The sequence below is a fragment of the Cervus elaphus genome, chromosome 22 (assembly GCF_910594005.1).
Source record: "Cervus elaphus chromosome 22, mCerEla1.1, whole genome shotgun sequence".
NCBI classification, from domain to species: Eukaryota; Metazoa; Chordata; class Mammalia; order Artiodactyla; family Cervidae; genus Cervus; species Cervus elaphus.
The window spans coordinates 61,779,971-61,802,758 of NC_057836.1; positions in this window are offsets into that span (position 1 = coordinate 61,779,971).

Consider the following 22,788-nt stretch of genomic DNA (forward strand, 5'->3'; position numbering starts at 1 on the left):
CAATTCCGTGTTGCACATCAAACAAGAAAGGAGCCTTGATTTCCTTGATGGCACTCCAGAGAAACCCCAAGAACACTGTTTCAATGCTAGAGGGATCCCGAGGTCACTGTAGCGACACGAAAGAGCTCCGTGGACCAAAAGTCAACTCGAGATGAGAGGTTAGTCCCTGGCTTCGAATCCAGAGGAATACCACCTTACCACAAGCACCTCAAGAGGAGGCTTCTCTCAGCTCTAGGTATGTGAGAGGGACCCTGAGTTTGCGGCCTCAAGTGGAATGGACACCGCGATGCCCTGACTCGAAATAAGGCCGAATATCCCTGCAGTGACTTGAATGCAGGCTCGTCTTGCATCGCCCAAGATGAAAGGATGTCTGAATCCCCTGTGGAGATCACAGAGAATGACCTAGTTCCCCAACTCATGGCGACCGGAGGCCTCACATCCTTTGAAAACTCCAGAGGTACGCGGAGATCAGTGCCTCCAAAGGAGACGATGCCTGACTCCTCGTGAAACTTGATAGGAGTCCCAGGATTCCTGTGGCACGTGGAAAGGGACCCTTGGTCTCCCGCCTCAGCTGGAGAGGCGTCCCAATTGCCCTGCCAAGCCTCGAGGAGAATCCCGAGTTGTCCCTCGCAACTAGGCAGGAGTCCTCACGTCGCTGAACAACCACCTGGGTGGAAGGGCCATCCCCGTAGTAACTCGAGAATATACCCCAGGTTCCCGCCGCAACTCGAGAAAAACCATGAGACTTCCCCCTCGCTGTGAGAAGAGGCCCGATTCCCCTGCACTGCATGCAGAGCAATTCCGTGTTGCACATCAAACAAGAAAGGAGCCTTGATTTCCTTGATGGCACTCCAGAGAAACCCCAAGAACACTGTTTCAAGGCTAGAGTGATCCTGAGGTCACTGTAGCAACACGAAAGAGCTCCGTGGACCAAAAATCAACTCGAGATGAGAGGTTAGTCCCTGGCTTCGACTCCAGAGGAATACCACCTTACCACAAGCACCTCAAGTGAAGGCTTCTCTCAGCTCTAGCTATGTGAGAGGGACCCTGATTTTGCGGCCTCAAGTGGAATGGACACCGCGATGCCCTGACTCGAAATAAGGCCGAATATCCCTGCAGTGACTTGAATGCAGGCTCGTCTTGCATCTCCCAAGACGAAAGGATGTCTGAATCCCCTGTGGAGACCACAGAGAAAGACCTAGTTCCCCACCTCATGGCGACCGGAGGCCTCACATCCTTTGAAAACTCCAGAGGTACGCGGAGATCAGTGCCTCCAAAGGAGACGATGCCTGACTCCTCGTGAAACTTGATAGGATTCCCAGGATTCCTGTGGCACGTGGAAAGGGACCCTTGGTCTCCCGCCTCAGCTGGAGAGGCATCCCAATTGCCCTGCCAAGCCTCGAGGAGAACCCTGAGTTGTCCCTCACAACTAGGCAGGAGTCCTGACGTCGCTGAAGAAACACGTGGGTGGAAGGGCCATCCCCGTCGTAACTCGAGAATATACCCCAGGTTCCCGCCGCAACTCGAGAAAAACCATGAGACTTCCCCCTCGCCGCGAGATGAGGCCCGATTCCCCTGCACTGCGTGCAGAGCAATTTCGTGTTGCACATCACACATGAAAGGAGCCTTGATTTCCTTGATGGCACTCCAGAGAAACCCCAAGAACACTGTTTCAAGGCTAGAGGGATCCTGAGGTCACTGTAGCAACACGAAAGAGCTCCGCGGACCAGAAATCACCTCGAGATGAGAGCTTAGTCCCTGGCTTCGACTCCAGAGGAATACCACCTTACCACAAGCACCTCAAGCGGAGGCTTCTCTCAGCTCTAGGTATGTGAGAGGGACCCTGAGTTTGCGGCCTCAAGTGGAATGGACACCGCGATGCCCTGACTCGAAATAAGGCCGGATATTCCTGCAGTGACTTGAATGCAGGCTCGTCTTGCATATCCCAAGACGAAAGGATGTCTGAATCCCCTGTGGAGATCACAGAGAATGACCTAGTTCCCCACCTCATCGCGACCGGAGGCCTCACATCCTTTGAAAATTCCAGAGGTACGCGGAGATCAGTGCCTCCAAAGGAGACGATGCCTGACTCCTCGTGAAACTTGATAGGATTCCCAGGATTCCTGTGGCACGTGGAAAGGGACCCTTGGTCTCCCGCCTCAGCTGGAGAGGCGTCCCAATTGTCCTTCCAAGCCTCGAGGAGAATCCCGAGTTGTTCCTCGCAACTAGGCAGGAGTCCTGACGTCGCTGAACAACCACGTGGGTGGAAGGGCCATCCCCGTAGTAACTCGAGAATATACCCCAGGTTCCCGCCCCAACTCGAGAAAAACCATGAGACTTCCCCCTCGCCGTGAGAAGAGGCCCGATTCCCCTGCACTGCATGCAGAGCAATTCCGTGTTGCACATCAAACAAGAAAGGAGCCTTGATTTCCTTGATGGCACTCCAGAGAAACCCCAAGAACACTGTTTCAAGGCTAGTGGGATCCTGAGGTCACTGCAGCAACAGGAAAGAGCTCCGTGGACCAAAAATCAACTCGAGATGAGAGGTTAGTCCCTGGCTTCGACTCCAGAGGAATACCACCTTACCACAAGCACCTCAAGAGGAGGCTTCTCTCAGCTCTAGGTATGTGAGAGGGACCCTGATTTTGCGGCCTCAAGTGGAATGGACACCGCGATGCCCTGACTCGAAATAAGGCCGAATATCCCTGCAGTGACTTGAATGCAGGCTCGTCTTGCATCTCCCAAGATGAAAGGAAGTCTGAATCCCCTGTGGAGACCACAGAGAAAGACCTAGTTCCCCACCTCATGGCGACCGGAAGCCTCACATCCTTTGAAATCTCCAGAGGAACGCGGAGATCAATGCCTCCAAAGGAGACGATGCCTGACTCCTCGTGAAACTTGATAGGAGTCCCAGGATTCCTGTGGCACGTGGAAAGGGACCCTTGGTCTCCCGCCTCAGCTGGAGAGGCGTCCCAATTTCCCTGCCAAGCCTCGAGGAGAACCCCGAGTTGTCCCTCGCAACTAGGCAGGAGTCCTGACGTCGCTGAACAACCACGTGGGTGGAAGGGCCATCCCCGTAGTAACTCCAGAATATACCCCAGGTTCCCGCCGCAACTCGAGAAAAACCATGAGACTTCCCCCTCGCTGTGAGAAGAGGCCCGATTCTCCTGCACTGCATGCAGAGCAATTCCGTGTTGCACATCAAACAAGAAAGGAGCCTTGATTTCCTTGATGGCACTCCAGAGAAACCCCAAGAACACTGTTTCAAGGCTAGAGGGATCCTGAGGTCACTGTAGCAACACGAAAGAGCTCCGTGGACCAAAAATCAACTCGAGATGAGAGGTTAGTCCCTGGCTTCGACTCCAGAGGAATACCACCTTACCACAAGCACCTCAAGTGGAGGCTTCTCTCAGCTCTAGGTATGTGAGAGGGACCCTGATTTTGCGGCCTCAAGTGGAATGGACACCGCGATGCCCTGACTCGAAATAAGGCCGAATATCCCTGCAGTGACTTGAATGCAGGCTCGTCTTGCATCTCCCAAGACGAAGGGATGTCTGAATCCCCTGTGGAGACCACAGAGAAAGACCTAGTTCCCCACCTCATGGCGACCGGAGGCCTCACATCCTTTGAAAACTCCAGAGGTACGCGGAGATCAGTGCCTCCAAATTAGACGATGCCTGACTCCTCGTGAAACTTGATAGGATTCCCAGGATTCCTGTGGCACGTGGAAAGGGACCCTTGGTCTCCCGCCTCAGCTGGAGAGGCATCCCAATTGCCCTGCCATGCCTCGAGGAGAACCCTGAGTTGTCCCTCGCAACTAGGCAGGAGTCCTGACGTCGCTGAAGAAACACGTGGGTGGAAGGGCCATCCCCGTCGTAACTCGAGAATATACCCCAGGTTCCTGCCGCAACTCGAGAAAAACCATGAGACTTCCCCCTCGCCGCGAGATGAGGCCCGATTCCCCTGTACTGCGTGCAGAGCAATTCCGTGTTGCACATCACACATGAAAGGAGCCTTGATTTCCTTGATGGCACTCCAGAGAAACCCCAAGAACACTGTTTCAAGGCTAGAGGGATCCTGAGGTCACTGTAGCAACAGAAAAGAGCTCCGTGGACCAAAAATCAACTAGAGATGAGAGGTTAGTCCCTGGCTTCGACGCCAGAGGAATACCACCTTACCACAAGCACCTCAAGAGGAGGCTTCTCTCAGCTCTAGGTATGTGAGAGGGACCCTGAGTTTGCGGCCTCAAGTGGAATGGACACCATGATTCCCTGACTCGAAATAAGGCCGGATATCCCTGCAGTGACTTGAATGCAGGCTCGTCTTGCATCTCCCAAGAGGAAAGGATGTCTGAATCCCCTGTAGAGATCATAGAGAAAGACCTAGTTCCCCACCTCATCGCGACCGGATGCCTCACATCCTTTGAAAACTCCAGAGGTACGCGGAGATCAGTTCCTCCAAAGGAGATGATGCCTGACTCCTCGTGAAACTTGATAGGATTCCCAGGATTCCTGTGGCACGTGGAAAGGGACCCTTGGTCTCCCGCCTCAGCTGGAGAGGCGTCCCAATTGCCCTGCCAAGCCTCGAGGAGAATCCCGAGTTGTCCCTCGCAACTAGGCAGCAGTCCTGACGTCGCTGAACAAACACGTGTCTGGAAGGGCCATCCCCGTCGTAACTCGAGAATATTCCCCAGGTTCCCACCGCAACTCGAGAAAAACCATGAGACTTCCCCCTCGCCGCGAGATGAGGCCCGATTCCGCTGCACTGCGTGCAGATCAATTCCGTGTTGCACATCAAACAAGAAAGGAGCCTTGACTTCCTTGATGGCACTCCAGAGAAACCCCAAGAACACTGTTTCAAGGCTAGAGGGATCCTGAGGTCACTGTAGTAACACGAAAGAGCTCCGTGAACCAAAAATCAACTCGAGATGAGAGGTTAGTCCCTGGCTTCGACTCCAGAGGAATACCACCTTACCACAAGCACCTCAAGAGGAGGCTTCTCTCAGCTCTAGCTATGTGAGAGGGACCCTGATTTTGCGGCCTCAAGTGGAATGGACACCGCGATGCCCTGACTCGAAATAAGGCCGGATATCCCTGCAGTGACTTGAATGCAGGCTTGTCTTGCATCTCCCAAGATGAAAGGATGTCTGAATCCCCTGTGGAGACCACAGAGAAAGACCTAGTTCCCCACCTCATGGCGACCGGAGGCCTCACATCCTTTGAAAACTCCAGAGGTACGCAGAGATAAGTGCCTCCAAAGGAGACGATGCCTGACTCCTCGTGAAACTTGATAGGAGTCCCAGGACTCCTGTTGCACGTGGAAAGGGACCCTTGGTCTACCGCCTCAGCTGGAGAGGCGTCCCAATTGCCCTGCCAAGCCTCGAGGAGAATCCCGAGTTGTCCCTCGCAATTAGGCAGGAGTCATGACGTCGCTGAAGAAACACGTGGGTGGAAGGGCCATCCCCGTCGTAACTCGAGAATATACCCCAGGTTCCCGCCGCAACTCGAGAAAAACCATGAGACTTCCCCCTCGATGCGATATGAGGCCCGATTCCCCTGCACTGCGTGCAGAGCAATTCCGTGTTTCACACCACACATGAAAGGAGCCTTGATTTCCTTGATGGCACTCCAGAGAAACCCCAAGAACACTGTTTCAAGGCTGGAGGGATCCTGAGGTTACTGTAGCAACACGAAAGAGCTCTGTGGACCAAAAATCAACTCGAGATGAGAGGTTAGTCCCTGGCTTCGACTCCAGAGGAATACCACCTTACCACAAGCACCTCAAGAGGAGGCTTCTCTCAGATCTATTTATGTGAGAGGGACCCTGAGTGCGGCCTCAAGTGGAATGGACACTGCGATGCCCTGACTCAAAATAAGGCCGGATATCCCTGCAGTGACTTGAATGCAGGCGCGTCTTGCATCTCCGAAGACGAAAGGATGTCTGAATCCCCTGTGGAGACCACAGAGAAAGACCTAGTTCCCCACGTCATCGCGACCGGAGGCCTCACATCCTTTGAAAACTCCAGAGGTACGCGGAGATCAGTGCCTCCAAAGGAGACGATGCCTGACTCCTCGTGAAACTTGATAGGAGTCCCAGGATTCCTGTGGCACGTGGAAAGGGACACTTGGTCTCCCGCCTCAGCTGGAGAGGCGTCCCAATTGCCCTGCCAAGCCTCGAGGAGAATCCCGAGTTGTCGTTCGCAACTAGGCAGGAGTCCTGACGTCGCTGAACAAACACGTGTGTGGAAGGGCCATCCCCGTCGTAACTCGAGAATATTCCCCAGGTCCCGCCCCAACTCGAGAAAAACCATGAGACTTCCCCCTCGCCGTGAGAAGAGGCTCGATTCCCCTGCACTGCATGCAGAGCAATTCCGTGTTGCACATCAAACAAGAAAGGAGCCTTGATTTCCTTGATGGCACCCCAGAGAAACCCCAAGAACACTGTTTCATGGCTAGAGGGATCCCGAGGTCACTGTAGCAACACGAAAGAGCTCCGTGGACCAAAAATCAACTCGAGATGAGAGGTTAGTCCCTGGCTTCGACTCCAGAGGAATACCACCTTACCACAAGCACCTCAAGAGGAGGCTTCTCTCAGCTCTAGGTATGTGAGAGGGACCCTGAGTTTGCGGCCTCAAGTGGAATGGACACCGCGATGCCCTGACTCGAAATAAGGCCGAATATCCCTGCAGTGACTTGAATGCAGGCTCGTCTTGCATCGCCCAAGATGAAAGGATGTCTGAATCCCCTGTGGAGATCACAGAGAATGACCTAGTTCCCCACCTCATGGCGACCGGAGGCCTCACATCCTTTGAAAACTCCAGAGGTACGCGGAGATCAGTGCCTCCAAAGGAGACGATGCCTGACTCCTCGTGAAACTTGATAGGAGTCCCAGGATTCCTGTGGCACGTGGAAAGGGACCCTTGGTCTCCTGCCTCAGCTGGAGAGGCGTCCCAATTGCCCTGCCAAGCCTCGAGGAGAATCCCGAGTTGTCCCTCGCAACTAGGCAGGAGTCCTGACGTCGCTGAACAACCACGTGGGTGGAAGGGCCATCCCCGTAGTAACTCGAGAATATACCCCAGGTTCCCGCCGCAACTCGAGAAAAACCATGAGACTTCCCCCTCGCTGTGAGAAGAGGCCCGATTCCCCTGCACTGCATGCAGAGCAATTCCGTGTTGCACATCAAACAAGAAAGGAGCCTTGATTTCCTTGATGGCACTCCAGAGAAACCCCAAGAACACTGTTTCAAGGCTAGAGTGATCCTGAGGTCACTGTAGCAACACGAAAGAGCTCCGTGGACCAAAAATCAACTCGAGATGAGAGGTTAGTCCCTGGCTTCGACTCCAGAGGAATACCACCTTACCACAAGCACCTCAAGTGGAGGCTTCTCTCAGCTCTAGGTATGTGAGAGGGACCCTGATTTTGCGGCCTCAAGTGGAATGGACACCGCGATGCCCTGACTCGGAATAAGGCCGAATATCCCTGCAGTGACTTGAATGCAGGCTCGTCTTGCATCTCCCAAGACGAAAGGATGTCTGAATCCCCTGTGGAGACCACAGAGAAAGACCTAGTTCCCCACCTCATGGCGACCGGAGGCCTCACATCCTTTGAAAACTCCAGAGGTACGCGGAGATCAGTGCCTCCAAAGGAGACGATGCCTGACTCCTCGTGAAACTTGATAGGATTCCCAGGATTCCTGTGGCACGTGGAAAGGGACCCTTGGTCTCCCGCCTCAGCTGGAGAGGCATCCCAATTGCCCTGCCAAGCCTCGAGGAGAACCCTGAGTTGTCCCTCGCAACTAGGCAGGAGTCCTGACGTCGCTGAAGAAACACGTGGGTGGAAGGGCCATCCCCGTCGTAACTCGAGAATATACCCCAGGTTCCCGCCGCAACTCGAGAAAAACCATGAGACTTCCCCCTCGCCGCGAGATGAGGCCCGATTCCCCTGCACTGCGTGCAGAGCAATTCCGTGTTGCACATCACACATGAAAGGAGCCTTGATTTCCGTGATGGCACTCCAGAGAAACCCCAAGAACACTGTTTCAAGGCTAGAGGGATCCTGAGGTCACTGTAGCAACAGAAAAGAGCTCCGTGGACCAAAAATCAACTAGAGATGAGAGGTTAGTTCCTGGCTTCGACTTCAGAGGAATACCACCTTACCACAAGCACCTCAAGAGGAGGCTTCTCTCAGCTCTAGGTATGTGAGAGGTACCCTGATTTTGCGGCCTCAAGTGGAATGGAGACCGCGATGCCCTGACTCGAAATAAGGCCGGATATCCCTGCAGTGACTTGAATGCAGGCTCGTCTTGCATCTCCCAAGATGAAAGGATGTCTGAATCCCCTGTGGAGACCACAGAGAAAGACCTAGTTCCCCACCTCATCACGACCGGAGGCCTCACATCCTTTGAAAACTCCAGAGGGACGCGGAGATCAGTGCCTCCAAAGGAGACGATGCCTGACTCCTCGTGAAACTTGATAGGATTCCCAGGATTCCTGTGGCACGTGGAAAGGGATCCTTGGTCTCCCGCCTCAGCTGGAGAGGCGTCCCAATTGCCCTGCAAAGCCTCGAGGAGAATCCCGAGTTGTCCCTCGCAACTAGGCAGGAGTCCTGACGTCGCTGAAGAAACACGTGGGTGGAAGGGCCATCCCCGTCGTAACTCGAGAATATAGCCCAAGTTCCCGCCGCAACTCGAGAAAAAGCATGAGACTTCCCCCTCGCCGCGAGATGAGGCCCGATTCCCCTGCACTGCGTGCAGAGCAATTCCGTGTTGCACATCACACATGAAAGGAGCCTTGATTTCCGTGATGGCACTCCAGAGAAACCCCAAGAACACTGTTTCAAGGCTAGAGGGATCCTGAGGTCACTGTAGCAACAGAAAAGAGCTCCGTGGACCAAAAATCAACTAGAGATGAGAGGTTAGTTCCTGGCTTCGACTTCAGAGGAATACCACCTTACCACAAGCACCTCAAGAGGAGGCTTCTCTCAGCTCTAGGTATGTGAGAGGTACCCTGATTTTGCGGCCTCAAGTGGAATGGAGACCGCGATGCCCTGACTCGAAATAAGGCCGGATATCCCTGCAGTGACTTGAATGCAGGCTCGTCTTGCATCTCCCAAGATGAAAGGATGTCTGAATCCCCTGTGGAGACCACAGAGAAAGACCTAGTTCCCCACCTCATCACGACCGGAGGCCTCACATCCTTTGAAAACTCCAGAGGGACGCGGAGATCAGTGCCTCCAAAGGAGACGATGCCTGACTCCTCGTGAAACTTGATAGGATTCCCAGGATTCCTGTGGCACGTGGAAAGGGATCCTTGGTCTCCCGCCTCAGCTGGAGAGGCGTCCCAATTGCCCTGCAAAGCCTCGAGGAGAATCCCGAGTTGTCCCTCGCAACTAGGCAGGAGTCCTGACGTCGCTGAAGAAACACGTGGGTGGAAGGGCCATCCCCGTCGTAACTCGAGAATATAGCCCAAGTTCCCGCCGCAACTCGAGAAAAAGCATGAGACTTCCCCCTCGCCGCGAGATGAGGCCCGATTCCCCTGCACTGCGTGCAGAGCAATTCCGTGTTGCACATCAAACAAGAAAGGAGCCTTGATTTCCTTGATGGCACTCCAGAGAAACCCCAAGAACACTGTTTCAATGCTAGAGGGATCCCGAGGTCACTGTAGCAACACGAAAGAGCTCCGTGGACCAAAAGTCAACTCGAGATGAGAGGTTAGTCCCTGGCTTCGAATCCAGAGGAATACCACCTTACCACAAGCACCTCAAGAGGAGGCTTCTCTCAGCTCTAGGTATGTGAGAGGGACCCTGAGTTTGCGGCCTCAAGTGGAATGGACACCGCGATGCCCTGACTCGAAATAAGGCCGAATATCCCTGCAGTGACTTGAATGCAGGCTCGTCTTGCATCGCCCAAGATGAAAGGATGTCTGAATCCCCTGTGGAGATCACAGAGAATGACCTAGTTCCCCACCTCATGGCGACCGGAGGCCTCACATCCTTTGAAAACTCCAGAGGTACGCGGAGATCAGTGCCTCCAAAGGAGACGATGCCTGACTCCTCGTGAATCTTGATAGGATTCCCAGAATTCCTGTGGCACGTGGAAAGGGATCCTTGGTCTCCCGCCTCAGCTGGAGAGGCGTCCTAATTGCCCTGCAAAGCCTCGAGGAGAATCCCGAGTTGTCCCTCGCAACTAGGCAGGAGTCCTGACGTCGCTGAACAAACACGTGTGTGGAAGGGCCATCCCCGTCGTAACTCGAGAATATACCCCAGGTTCCCACCGCAACTCGAGAAAAACCATGAGACTTCCCCCTCGCCGCGAGATGAGGCCCGATTCCGCTGCACTGCGTGCAGATCAATTCCGTGTTGCACATCAAACAAGAAAGGAACCTTGACTTCCTTGATGGCACTCCAGAGAAACCCCAAGAACACTGTTTCAAGGCTAGAGGGATCCTGAGGTCACTGTAGTAACACGAAAGAGCTCCGTGGACCAAAAATCAACTCGAGATGAGAGGTTAGTCCCTGGCTTCGACTCCAGAGGAATACCACCTTACCACAAGCACCTCAAGAGGAGGCTTCTCTCAGCTCTAGCTATGTGAGAGGGACCCTGATTTTGCGGCCTCAAGTGGAATGGACACCGCGATGCCCTGACTCGAAATAAGGCCGGATATCCCTGCAGTGACTTGAATGCAGGCTTGTCTTGCATCTCCCAAGATGAAAGGATGTCTGAATCCCCTGTGGAGACCACAGAGAAAGACCTAGTTCCCCACCTCATGGCGACCGGAGGCCTCACATCCTTTGAAAACTCCAGAGGTACGCAGAGATAAGTGCCTCCAAAGGAGACGATGCCTGACTCCTCGTGAAACTTGATAGGAGTCCCAGGACTCCTGTTGCACGTGGAAAGGGACCCTTGGTCTACCGCCTCAGCTGGAGAGGCGTCCCAATTGCCCTGCCAAGCCTCGAGGAGAATCCCGAGTTGTCCCTCGCAATTAGGCAGGAGTCATGACGTCGCTGAAGAAACACGTGGGTGGAAGGGCCATCCCCGTCGTAACTCGAGAATATACCCCAGGTTCCCGCCGCAACTCGAGAAAAACCATGAGACTTCCCCCTCCATGCGATATGAGGCCCGATTCCCCTGCACTGCGTGCAGAGCAATTCCGTGTTTCACACCACACATGAAAGGAGCCTTGATTTCCTTGATGGCACTCCAGAGAAACCCCAAGAACACTGTTTCAAGGCTGGAGGGATCCTGAGGTTACTGTAGCAACACGAAAGAGCTCTGTGGACCAAAAATCAACTCGAGATGAGAGGTTAGTCCCTGGCTTCGACTCCAGAGGAATACCACCTTACCACAAGCACCTCAAGAGGAGGCTTCTCTCAGATCTATTTATGTGAGAGGGACCCTGAGTGCGGCCTCAAGTGGAATGGACACTGCGATGCCCTGACTCAAAATAAGGCCGGATATCCCTGCAGTGACTTGAATGCAGGCGCGTCTTGCATCTCCGAAGACGAAAGGATGTCTGAATCCCCTGTGGAGACCACAGAGAAAGACCTAGTTCCCCACGTCATCGCGACCGGAGGCCTCACATCCTTTGAAAACTCCAGAGGTACGCGGAGATCAGTGCCTCCAAAGGAGACGATGCCTGACTCCTCGTGAAACTTGATAGGAGTCCCAGGATTCCTGTGGCACGTGGAAAGGGACACTTGGTCTCCCGCCTCAGCTGGAGAGGCGTCCCAATTGCCCTGCCAAGCCTCGAGGAGAATCCTGAGTTGTCCCTCACAACTAGGCAGGAGTCCTGACGTCGCTGAACAAACACGTGTGTGGAAGGGCCATCCCCGTCGTAACTCGAGAATATTCCCCAGGTCCCGCCCCAACTCGAGAAAAACCATGAGACTTCCCCCTCGCCGTGAGAAGAGGCTCGATTCCCCTGCACTGCATGCAAAGCAATTCCGTGTTGCACATCAAACAAGAAAGGAGCCTTGATTTCCTTGATGGCACCCCAGAGAAACCCCAAGAACACTGTTTCATGGCTAGAGGGATCCCGAGGTCACTGTAGCAACACGAAAGAGCTCCGTGGACCAAAAATCAACTCGAGATGAGAGGTTAGTCCCTGGCTTCGACTCCAGAGGAATACCACCTTACCACAAGCACCTCAAGAGGAGGCTTCTCTCAGCTCTAGGTATGTGAGAGGGACCCTGAGTTTGCGGCCTCAAGTGGAATGGACACCGCGATGCCCTGACTCGAAATAAGGCCGAATATCCCTGCAGTGACTTGAATGCAGGCTCGTCTTGCATCGCCCAAGATGAAAGGATGTCTGAATCCCCTGTGGAGATCACAGAGAATGACCTAGTTCCCCACCTCATGGCGACCGGAGGCCTCACATCCTTTGAAAACTCCAGAGGTACGCGGAGATCAGTGCCTCCAAAGGAGACGATGCCTGACTCCTCGTGAAACTTGATAGGAGTCCCAGGATTCCTGTGGCACGTGGAAAGGGACCCTTGGTCTCCTGCCTCAGCTGGAGAGGCGTCCCAATTGCCCTGCCAAGCCTCGAGGAGAATCCCGAGTTGTCCCTCGCAACTAGGCAGGAGTCCTGACGTCGCTGAACAACCACGTGGGTGGAAGGGCCATCCCCGTAGTAACTCGAGAATATACCCCAGGTTCCCGCCGCAACTCGAGAAAAACCATGAGACTTCCCCCTCGCTGTGAGAAGAGGCCCGATTCCCCTGCACTGCATGCAGAGCAATTCCGTGTTGCACATCAAACAAGAAAGGAGCCTTGATTTCCTTGATGGCACTCCAGAGAAACCCCAAGAACACTGTTTCAAGGCTAGAGTGATCCTGAGGTCACTGTAGCAACACGAAAGAGCTCCGTGGACCAAAAATCAACTCGAGATGAGAGGTTAGTCCCTGGCTTCGACTCCAGAGGAATACCACCTTACCACAAGCACCTCAAGTGGAGGCTTCTCTCAGCTCTAGGTATGTGAGAGGGACCCTGATTTTGCGGCCTCAAGTGGAATGGACACCGCGATGCCCTGACTCGGAATAAGGCCGAATATCCCTGCAGTGACTTGAATGCAGGCTCGTCTTGCATCTCCCAAGACGAAAGGATGTCTGAATCCCCTGTGGAGACCACAGAGAAAGACCTAGTTCCCCACCTCATGGCGACCGGAGGCCTCACATCCTTTGAAAACTCCAGAGGTACGCGGAGATCAGTGCCTCCAAAGGAGACGATGCCTGACTCCTCGTGAAACTTGATAGGATTCCCAGGATTCCTGTGGCACGTGGAAAGGGACCCTTGGTCTCCCGCCTCAGCTGGAGAGGCATCCCAATTGCCCTGCCAAGCCTCGAGGAGAACCCTGAGTTGTCCCTCGCAACTAGGCAGGAGTCCTGACGTCGCTGAAGAAACACGTGGGTGGAAGGGCCATCCCCGTCGTAACTCGAGAATATACCCCAGGTTCCCGCCGCAACTCGAGAAAAACCATGAGACTTCCCCCTCGCCGCGAGATGAGGCCCGATTCCCCTGCACTGCGTGCAGAGCAATTCCGTGTTGCACATCACACATGAAAGGAGCCTTGATTTCCGTGATGGCACTCCAGAGAAACCCCAAGAACACTGTTTCAAGGCTAGAGGGATCCTGAGGTCACTGTAGCAACAGAAAAGAGCTCCGTGGACCAAAAATCAACTAGAGATGAGAGGTTAGTTTCTGGCTTCGACTTCAGAGGAATACCACCTTACCACAAGCACCTCAAGAGGAGGCTTCTCTCAGCTCTAGGTATGTGAGAGGGACCCTGAGTTTGCGGCCTCAAGTGGAATGGACACCATGATGCCCTGACTCGAAATAAGGCCGGATATCCCTGCAGTGACTTGAATGCAGGCTCGTCTTGCATCTCCCAAGAGGAAAGGATGTCTGAATCCCCTGTAGAGATCATAGAGAAAGACCTAGTTCCCCACCTCATCGCGACCGGATGCCTCACATCCTTTGAAAACTCCAGAGGTACGCGGAGATCAGTGCCTCCAAAGGAGACGATGCCTGACTCCTCGTGAAACTTGATAGGATTCCCAGGATTCCTGTGGCACGTGGAAAGGGAACCTTGGTCTCCCGCCTCAGCTGGAGAGGCGTCCCAATTGCCCTGCCAAGCCTCGAGGAGAATCCCGAGTTGTCCCTCGCAACTAGGCAGCAGTCCTGACGTCGCTGAACAAACACGTGTCTGGAAGGGCCATCCCCGTCGTAACTCGAGAATATTCCCCAGGTTCCCACCGCAACTCAAGAAAAACCATGAGACTTCCCCCTCGCCGCGAGATGAGGCCCGATTCCCCTGCACTGCGTGCATAGCAATTCCGTATTGCACATCAAACAAGAAAGGAGCCTTGATTTCCTTGATGGCACTCCAGAGAAACGCCAAGAACACTGCTTCAAGGCAAGAGGGATCCTGAGGTCACTGCAGCAACAGGAAAGAGCTCCGTGGACCGAAAATCAACTCGACATGAGAGGTTAGTCCCTGGCTTCGACTCCAGAGGAATACCACCTTACCACAAGCACCTCAAGAGGAGGCTTCTCTCAGCTCTAGCTATGTGAGAGGAACCCTGAGTTTGCGGCCTCAAGTGGAATGGACACCGCGATGCCCTGACTCGAAATAAGGCCGAATATCCCTGCAGTGACTTGAATGCAGGCTCGTCTTGCATCGCCCAAGATGAAAGGATGTCTGAATCCCCTGTGGAGATCACAGAGAATGACCTAATTCCCCACCTCATGGCGACCGGAGGCCTCACATCCTTTGAAAACTCCAGAGGTACGCGGAGATCAGTGCCTCCAAAGGAGACGATGCCTGACTCCTCGTGAACCTTGATAGGAGTCCCAGGATTCCTGTGGCACGTGGAAAGGGACCCTTGGTCTCCCGCCTCAGCTGGAGAGGCGTCCCAATTGCCCTGCCAAGCCTCGAGGAGAATCCCGAGTTGTCCCTCGCAACTAGGCAGGAGTCCTGACGTCGCTGAACAACCACGTGGGTGGAAGGGCCATCCCCGTAGTAACTCGAGAATATACCCCGGGTTCCCGCCGCAACTCGAGAAAAACCATGAGACTTCCCCCTCGCTGTGAGAAGAGGCCCGATTCCCCTGCACTGCATGCAGAGCAATTCCGTGTTGCACATCAAACAAGAAAGGAGCCTTGATTTCCTTGATGGCACTCCAGAGAAACCCCAAGAACACTGTTTCAAGGCTAGAGGGATCCTGAGGTCACTGTAGCAACAGAAAAGAGCTCCGTGGACCAAAAATCAACTAGAGATGAGAGGTTAGTCCCTGGCTTCGACTCCAGAGGAATACCACCTTACCACAAGCACCTCAAGAGGAGGCTTCTCTCAGCTCTAGCTATGTGAGAGGGACCCTGAGTTTGCGGCCTCAAGTGGAATGGACACCATGATGCCCTGACTCGAAATAAGGCCGGATATCCCTGCAGTGACTTGAATGCAGGCTCGTCTTGCATCTCCCAAGACGAAAGGATGTCTGAATCCCCTGTAGAGATCATAGAGAAAGACCTAGTTCCCCACCTCATCGCGACCGGATGCCTCACATCCTTTGAAAACTCCAGAGGTACGCGGAGATCAGTGCCTCCAAAGGAGACATTCCTGACTCCTCGTGAAACTTGATAGGATTCCCAGGATTCCTGTGGCACGTGGAAAGGGACCCTTGGTCTCCCGCCTCAGAGTGAGAGGAGTCCCAATTGCCCTGCCAAGCCTCGAGGAGAATCCCGAGTTGTCCCTCGCAACTAGGCAGAAGTCCTGACGTCGCTAAAGAAACACGTGTGTGGAAGGGCCATCCCCTTCGTAACTCAAGAATATACCCCAGGTTCCCGCCGCAACTCGAGAAAAACCATGAGACTTCCCCCTCGCCGCGAGATGAGGCCCGATTCCCCTGCACTGCGTGCAGAGCAATTCCGTGTTGCACATCACACATGAAAGGAGCCTTGATTTCCTTGATGGCACTCCAGAAAAACGCCAAGAACACTGTTTCAAGGCTAGAGGGATCCTGAGGTCACTGTAGCCACACGAAAGAGCTCCGTGGACCAAAAATCAACTCGAGATGAGAGGTTAGTCCCTGGCTTCGACTCCAGAGGAATACCACCTTACCACAAGCACCTCAAGAGGAGGCTTCTCTCAGCTCTAGCTATGTGAGAGGGACCCTGAGTTTGCGGCCTCAAGTGGAATGGAGACCGCGATGCCCTGACTCAAAATAAGGCCGGATATCCCTGCAGTGACTTGAATGCAGGCTCGTCTTGCATCTCCCAAGACGAAAGGATGTCTGAATCCCCTGTGGAGACCACAGAGAAAGACCTAGTTCCCCACCTCATCGCGACCGGAGGCCTCACATCCTTTGAAAACTCCAGAGGTACTTGGAGATCAGTGCCTCCAAAGGACACGATGCCTGACTCCTCGTGAAAGTTGATAGGAGTCCCAGGATTCCTGTGGCACGTGGAAAGGGATCCTTGGTCTCCCGCCTCAGCTGGAGAGGCGTCCCAATTGCCCTGCAAAGCCTCGAGGAGAATCCCGAGTTGTCCCTCGCAACTAGGCAGGAGTCCTGACGTCGCTGAACAAACACGTGTGTGGAAGGGCCATCCCCATCTTAACTCGAGAATATTCCCCAGGTTCCTGCCGCAACTCGAGAAAAACCATGAGACTTCCCCCTCGCCGCGAGATGAGGCCCGATTCCCCTGCACTGCATGCAGTGCAATTCCGTGTTGCACACCACACATGAAACGAGCCTTGATTTCCTTGATGGCACTCCAGAGAAACCCCAAGAACACTGTTTCAAGGCTAGAGGGATCCTGAGGTCACTGTAGCCACACGAAAGAGCTCCGTGGACCAAAAATCAACTCGAGATGAGAGGTTAGTCCCTGGCTTCGACTCCAGTGGAATACCACCTTACCACAAGCACCTCAAGAGGAGGCTTCTCTCAGCTCTAGCTATGTGAGAGGGACCCTGAGTTTGCGGCCTCAAGTTGAATGGACACCGCGATGCCCTGACTCGAAATAAGGCCGGATATCCCTGCAGTGACTTGAATGCAGGCTCGGCTTGCATCTCCCAAGACGAAAGGATGTCTGAATCCACTGTGGAGACCACAGAGAAAGACCTAGTTCCCCACCTCATCGCGACCGGAGGCCTCACATCCTTTGAAAACTCCAGAGGGACGCGGAGATCAGTGCCTCCAAAGGAGACGATGCCTGACTCCTCGTGAAACTTGATAGGATTCCCAGGATTCCTGTGGCACGTGGAAAGGGATCCTTGGTCTCCCGCCTCAGCTGGAGAGGCGTCCCAATTGCCCTGCCAAGCCTCGAGGTGAATCCCGAGTTGTCCCTCGCAACTAGGCAGGAGTCCTGACGTCGCTGAAGAAACACGTGTGTGGAAGGGCCATCCCCATCGTAACTCGAGAATATTCCCAGGTTCCCGCCGGAACTCGAGAAAAACCATGAGACTTCCCCCTCGCCGCGAGATGAGGCCCGATTCCCCTGCACTGCATGCAGTGCAATTCCGTGTTGCACATCACACATGAAAGGAGACTTGATTTCATTGATGGCACTCCAGAGAAACCCCAAGAACACTGTTTCAAGGCTAGAGGGATCCTGAGGTCACTGTAGCCACACGAAAGACCTCCGTGGACCAAAAATCAACTCGAGATGAGAGGTTAGTCCCTGGCTTCGACTCCAGAGGAATACCACCTTACCACAAGCACCTCAAGAGGAGGCTTCTCTCAGCTCTAGGTATGTGAGAGGGACCCTGATTTGCGGCCTCAAGTGGAATGGACACCGCGATGCCCTGACTCGAAATAAGGCCGGATATCCCTGCAGTGACTTGAATGCAGGCTCGTCTTGCATCTACCAAGACGAAAGGATGTCTGACTCCCCTGTGGAGACAACAGAAAAAGAACTAGTTCCCCACCTCATGGCGACCGGAGGCCTCACATTCTTTGAAAATTCCAGAGGTACGCGGAGATCAGTGCCTCCAAAGGAGACGATGCCTGACTCCTCGTGAAACTTGATAGGAGTCCCAGGATTACTGTGGCACGTGGAAAGGGACACTTGGTCTCCCGCCTCACCTGGAGAGGCGTCCCAATTGCCCTGCCAAGCCTCGAGGAGAATCACGAGTTGTCCCTCGCAACTAGGCAGGAGTCCTGACGTGGCTGAAGAAACACGTGGGTGGAAGGGCCATCCCCATCGTAACTCGAGAATATACCCCAGGTTCCCGCCGCAACTCGAGAAAAACCATGAGACTTCCCCCTCACCGCAATATGAGGCCCGATTCCGCTGCACCGCCTGCAGAGCAATTCCGTGTTGCACATCACACATGAAAGGAGCCTTGATTTCCTTGATGGCACTCCAGGGAAACCCCAAGAACACTGTTTCAAGGCTAGAGGGATCCTGAGGTCACGGTAGCCACACGAAAGAGCTCCGTGGACCAAAAATCAACTCGAGATGAGAGGTTAGTCCCTGGCTTCGACTCCAGAGGAATACCACCTTACCACAAGCTCCTCAAGAGGAGGCTTCTCTCAGCTCTAGCTATGTGAGAGGGGCCCTGAGTTTGCGGCCTCACGTGGAATGGAGACCGCGATGCCCTGACTTGAAATAAGGCCGGATATCCCTGCAGTGACTTGAATGCAGGCTCGTCTTGCATCTCCCAAGACGAAAGGATGTCTGAATCCCCTGTGGAGACCATCGAGAAAGACCTAGTTCCCCACCTCATCGCGACCAGAGGCCTCACATCCTTTGAAAACTCCAGAGGTACGCGGAGATCAGTGCCTCCAAAGGAGACGATGCCTGACTCCTCGTGAAACTTGATAGGATTCCCAGGATTCCTGTGGCACGTGGAAAGGGACCCTTGGTCTCCCGCCTCAGCTGGAGAGGCGTCCCAATTGCCCTGCCAAGCCTCGAGGAGAATCCCGAGTTGTCCCTCGAAACTAGGCAGGAGTTCTGACGTGGCTGAACAAACACGTGGGTGGAAGGGCCATCCCCGTCGTAACTCGAGAATATACCCCAGGTTCCTGCCGCAACTCGAGAAAAACCATGAGACTTCCCCCTCGCCGCGAGATGAGGCCCGATTCCCCTGCACTGCGTGCAGAGTAATTCCGTCTTGCACATCACACATCAAAGGAGCCTTGATTTCCTTGATGGCACTCCAGAGAAACCCCAAGAACACTGTTTCAAGGCTAGAGGGATCCTGAGGTCACTGTAGCACCAAGAAAGAGCTCCGTGGACCAAAAATCAACTCGAGATGAGAGGTTAGTCCCAGGCTTCGACTCCAGAGGAATACCACCTTACCACAAGCACCTCAAGAGGAGGCTTCTCTCAGATCTAGATATGTGAGAGGGACCCTGAGTTTGCGGCCTCATGTGGAATGGACACCGCGATGCCCTGACTCGAAATAAGGCCGGATATCCCTGCAGTGACTTGAATGCAGGCTCGGCTTGCATCTCCCAAACGAAAGGATGAGTGAGTCCCCTGTGCAGACCACAGAGAAAGACCTAGTTCCCCACCTCATCGCGACCGGAGGCCTCACATTCTTTGAAAACTCCAGAGGTACGCGGAGATCAGTGCCTCCAAAGGAGACATTCCTGACTCCTCGTGAAACTTGATAGGAGTCCCAGGATTCCTGTGGCACGTGGAAAGGGACCCTTGGTCTCCCGCCTCAGAGTGAGAGGAGTCCCAATTGCCCTGCCAAGCCTCGAGGAGAATCCCGAGTTGTCCCTCGCAACTAGGCAGGAGTCTTGACGTCGCTGAGGAAACACGTGTGTGGAAGGGCCATCCCCTTCGTAACTCAAGAATATACCCCAGGTTCCCGCCGCAACTCGAGAAAAACCATGAGACTTCCCCCTCGCCGCGAGATGAGGCCCGATTCCCCTGCACTGCGTGCAGAGCAATTCCGTGTTGCACATCACACATGAAATGAGCCTTGATTTCCTTGATGGCACTCCAGAAAAACCCCAAGAACACTGTTTCAAGGCTAGAGGGATCCTGAGGTCACTGTAGCCACACGAAAGAGCTCCGTGGACCAAAAATCAACTCGAGATGAGAGGTTAGTCCCTGGCTTCGACTCCAGCGGAATATCACCTTACCAGAAGCACCTCAAGAGGAGGCTTCTCTCAGCTCTAGGTATGTGAGAGGGACCCTGATTTGGGGCCTCAAGTGGAATGGACACCGCGATGCCCTGACTCGAAATAAGGCCGGATATCCCTGCAGTGACTTGAATGCAGGCTCGTCTTGCATCTCCCAAGACGAAAGGATGTCTGAATCCCCTGTGGAGACCATCGAGAAAGACCTAGTTCCCCACCTCATCGCGACCGGAGGCCTCACATCCTTTGAAAACTCCAGAGGTACGCGGAGATCAGTGCCTCCAAAGGAGACGATGCCTGACTCCTCGTGAAACTTGATAGGAGTCCCAGGATTCCTGTGGCACGTGGAAAGGGACCCTTGGTCTCCCGCCTCAGCTGGAGAGGCGTCCCAATTGCCCTGCCAAGCCTCGAGGAGAATCCCGAGTTGTCCCTCGCAACTAGGCAGGAGTCCTGACGTCGCTGAACAAACACGTGGGTGGAAGGGCCATCCCCGTCGTAACTCGAGAATATACCCCAGGTTCCCGCCGCAACTCGAGAAAAACCATGAGACTTCCCCCTCGCCGCGAGATGAGGCCCGATTCCCCTGCACTGCATGCAGTGCAATTCCGTGTTGCACATCACACATGAAAGGAGCCTTGATTTCCTTGATGGCACTCCAGAGAAACCCCAAGAACACTGTTTCAAGGCTAGAGGGATCCTGAGGTCACTGTAGCCACACGAAAGAGCTCCGTGGACCAAAAATCAACTCGAGATGAGAGGTTAGTCCCTGGCTTCGACTCCAGAGGAATACCACCTTACCACAAGCACCTCAAGAGGAGGCTTCTCTCAGCTCTAGCTATGTGAGAGGGACCCTGAGTTTGCGGCCTCAAGTGGAATGGAGACCGCGATGCCCTGACTCAAAATAAGGCCGGATATCCCTGCAGTGACTTGAATGCAGGCTCGTCTTGCATCTCCCAAGACGAAAGGATGTCTGAATCCCCTGTGGAGACCACAGAGAAAGACCTAGTTCCCCACCTCATCGCGACCGGAGGCCTCACATCCTTTGAAAACTCCAGAGGTACTTGGAGATCAGTGCCTCCAAAGGAGACGATGCCTGACTCCTCGTGAAACTTGATAGGAGTCCCAGGATTCCTGTGGCACGTGGAAAGGGATCCTTGGTCTCCCGCCTCAGCTGGAGAGGCGTCCCAATTGCCCTGCAAAGCCTCGAGGAGAATCCCGAGTTGTCCCTCGCAACTAGGCAGGAGTCCTGACGTCGCTGAACAAACACGTGTGTGGAAGGGCCATCCCCATCTTAACTCGAGAATATTCCCCAGGTTCCTGCCGCAACTCGAGAAAAACCATGAGACTTCCCCCTCGCCGCGAGATGAGGCCCGATTCCCCTGCACTGCATGCAGTGCAATTCCGTGTTGCACACCACACATGAAACGAGCCTTGATTTCCTTGATGGCACTCCAGAGAAACCCCAAGAACACTGTTTCAAGGCTAGAGGGATCCTGAGGTCACTGTAGCCACACGAAAGAGCTCCGTGGACCAAAAATCAACTCGAGATGAGAGGTTAGTCCCTGGCTTCGACTCCAGTGGAATACCACCTTACCACAAGCACCTCAAGAGGAGGCTTCTCTCAGCTCTAGCTATGTGAGAGGGACCCTGAGTTTGCGGCCTCAAGTGGAATGGACACCGCGATGCCCTGACTCGAAATAAGGCCGGATATCCCTGCAGTGACTTGAATGCAGGCTCGGCTTGCATCTCCCAAGACGAAAGGATGTCTGAATCCACTGTGGAGACCACAGAGAAAGACCTAGTTCCCCACCTCATCGCGACCGGAGGCCTCACATCCTTTGAAAACTCCAGAGGGACGCGGAGATCAGTGCCTCCAAAGGAGACGATGCCTGACTCCTCGTGAAACTTGATAGGAGTCCCAGGATTCCTGTGGCACGTGGAAAGGGACACTTGGTCTCCCGCCTCAGCTGGAGAGGCGTCCCAATTGCCCTGCCAAGCCTCGAGGAGAATCCCGAGTTGTCCCTCGCAACTAGGCAGGAGTCCTGACGTGGCTGAAGAAACACGTGGGTGGAAGGGCCATCCCCATCGTAACTCGAGAATATACCCCAGGTTCCCGCCGCAACTCGAGAAAAACCATGAGACTTCCCCCTCACCGCAATATGAGGCCCGATTCCGCTGCACTGCGTGCAGAGCAATTCCGTGTTGCACATCACACATGAAAGGAGCCTTGATTTCCTTGATGGCACTCCAGGGAAACCCCAAGAACACTGTTTCAAGGCTAGAGGGATCCTGAGGTCACGGTAGCCACACGAAAGAGCTCCGTGGACAAAAATCAACTCGAGATGAGAGGTTAGTCCCTGGCTTCGACTCCAGAGGAATACCACCTTACCACAAGCTCCTCAAGAGGAGGCTTCTCTCAGCTCTAGCTATGTGAGAGGGACCCTGAGTTTGCGGCCTCAAGTGGAATGGACACCGTGATGCCCTGACTCGAAATAAGGCCGGATATCCCTGCAGTGACTTGAATGCAGGCTCGTCTTGCATCTCCCAAGACGAAAGGATGTCTGAATCCCCTGTGGAGACCACAGAGAAAGACCTAGTTCCCCACCTCATCGCGACCGGAGGCCTCACATTCTTTGAAAACTCCAGAGGTACGCGGAGATCAGTGCCTCCAAAGGAGACATTCCTGACTCCTCGTGAAACTTGA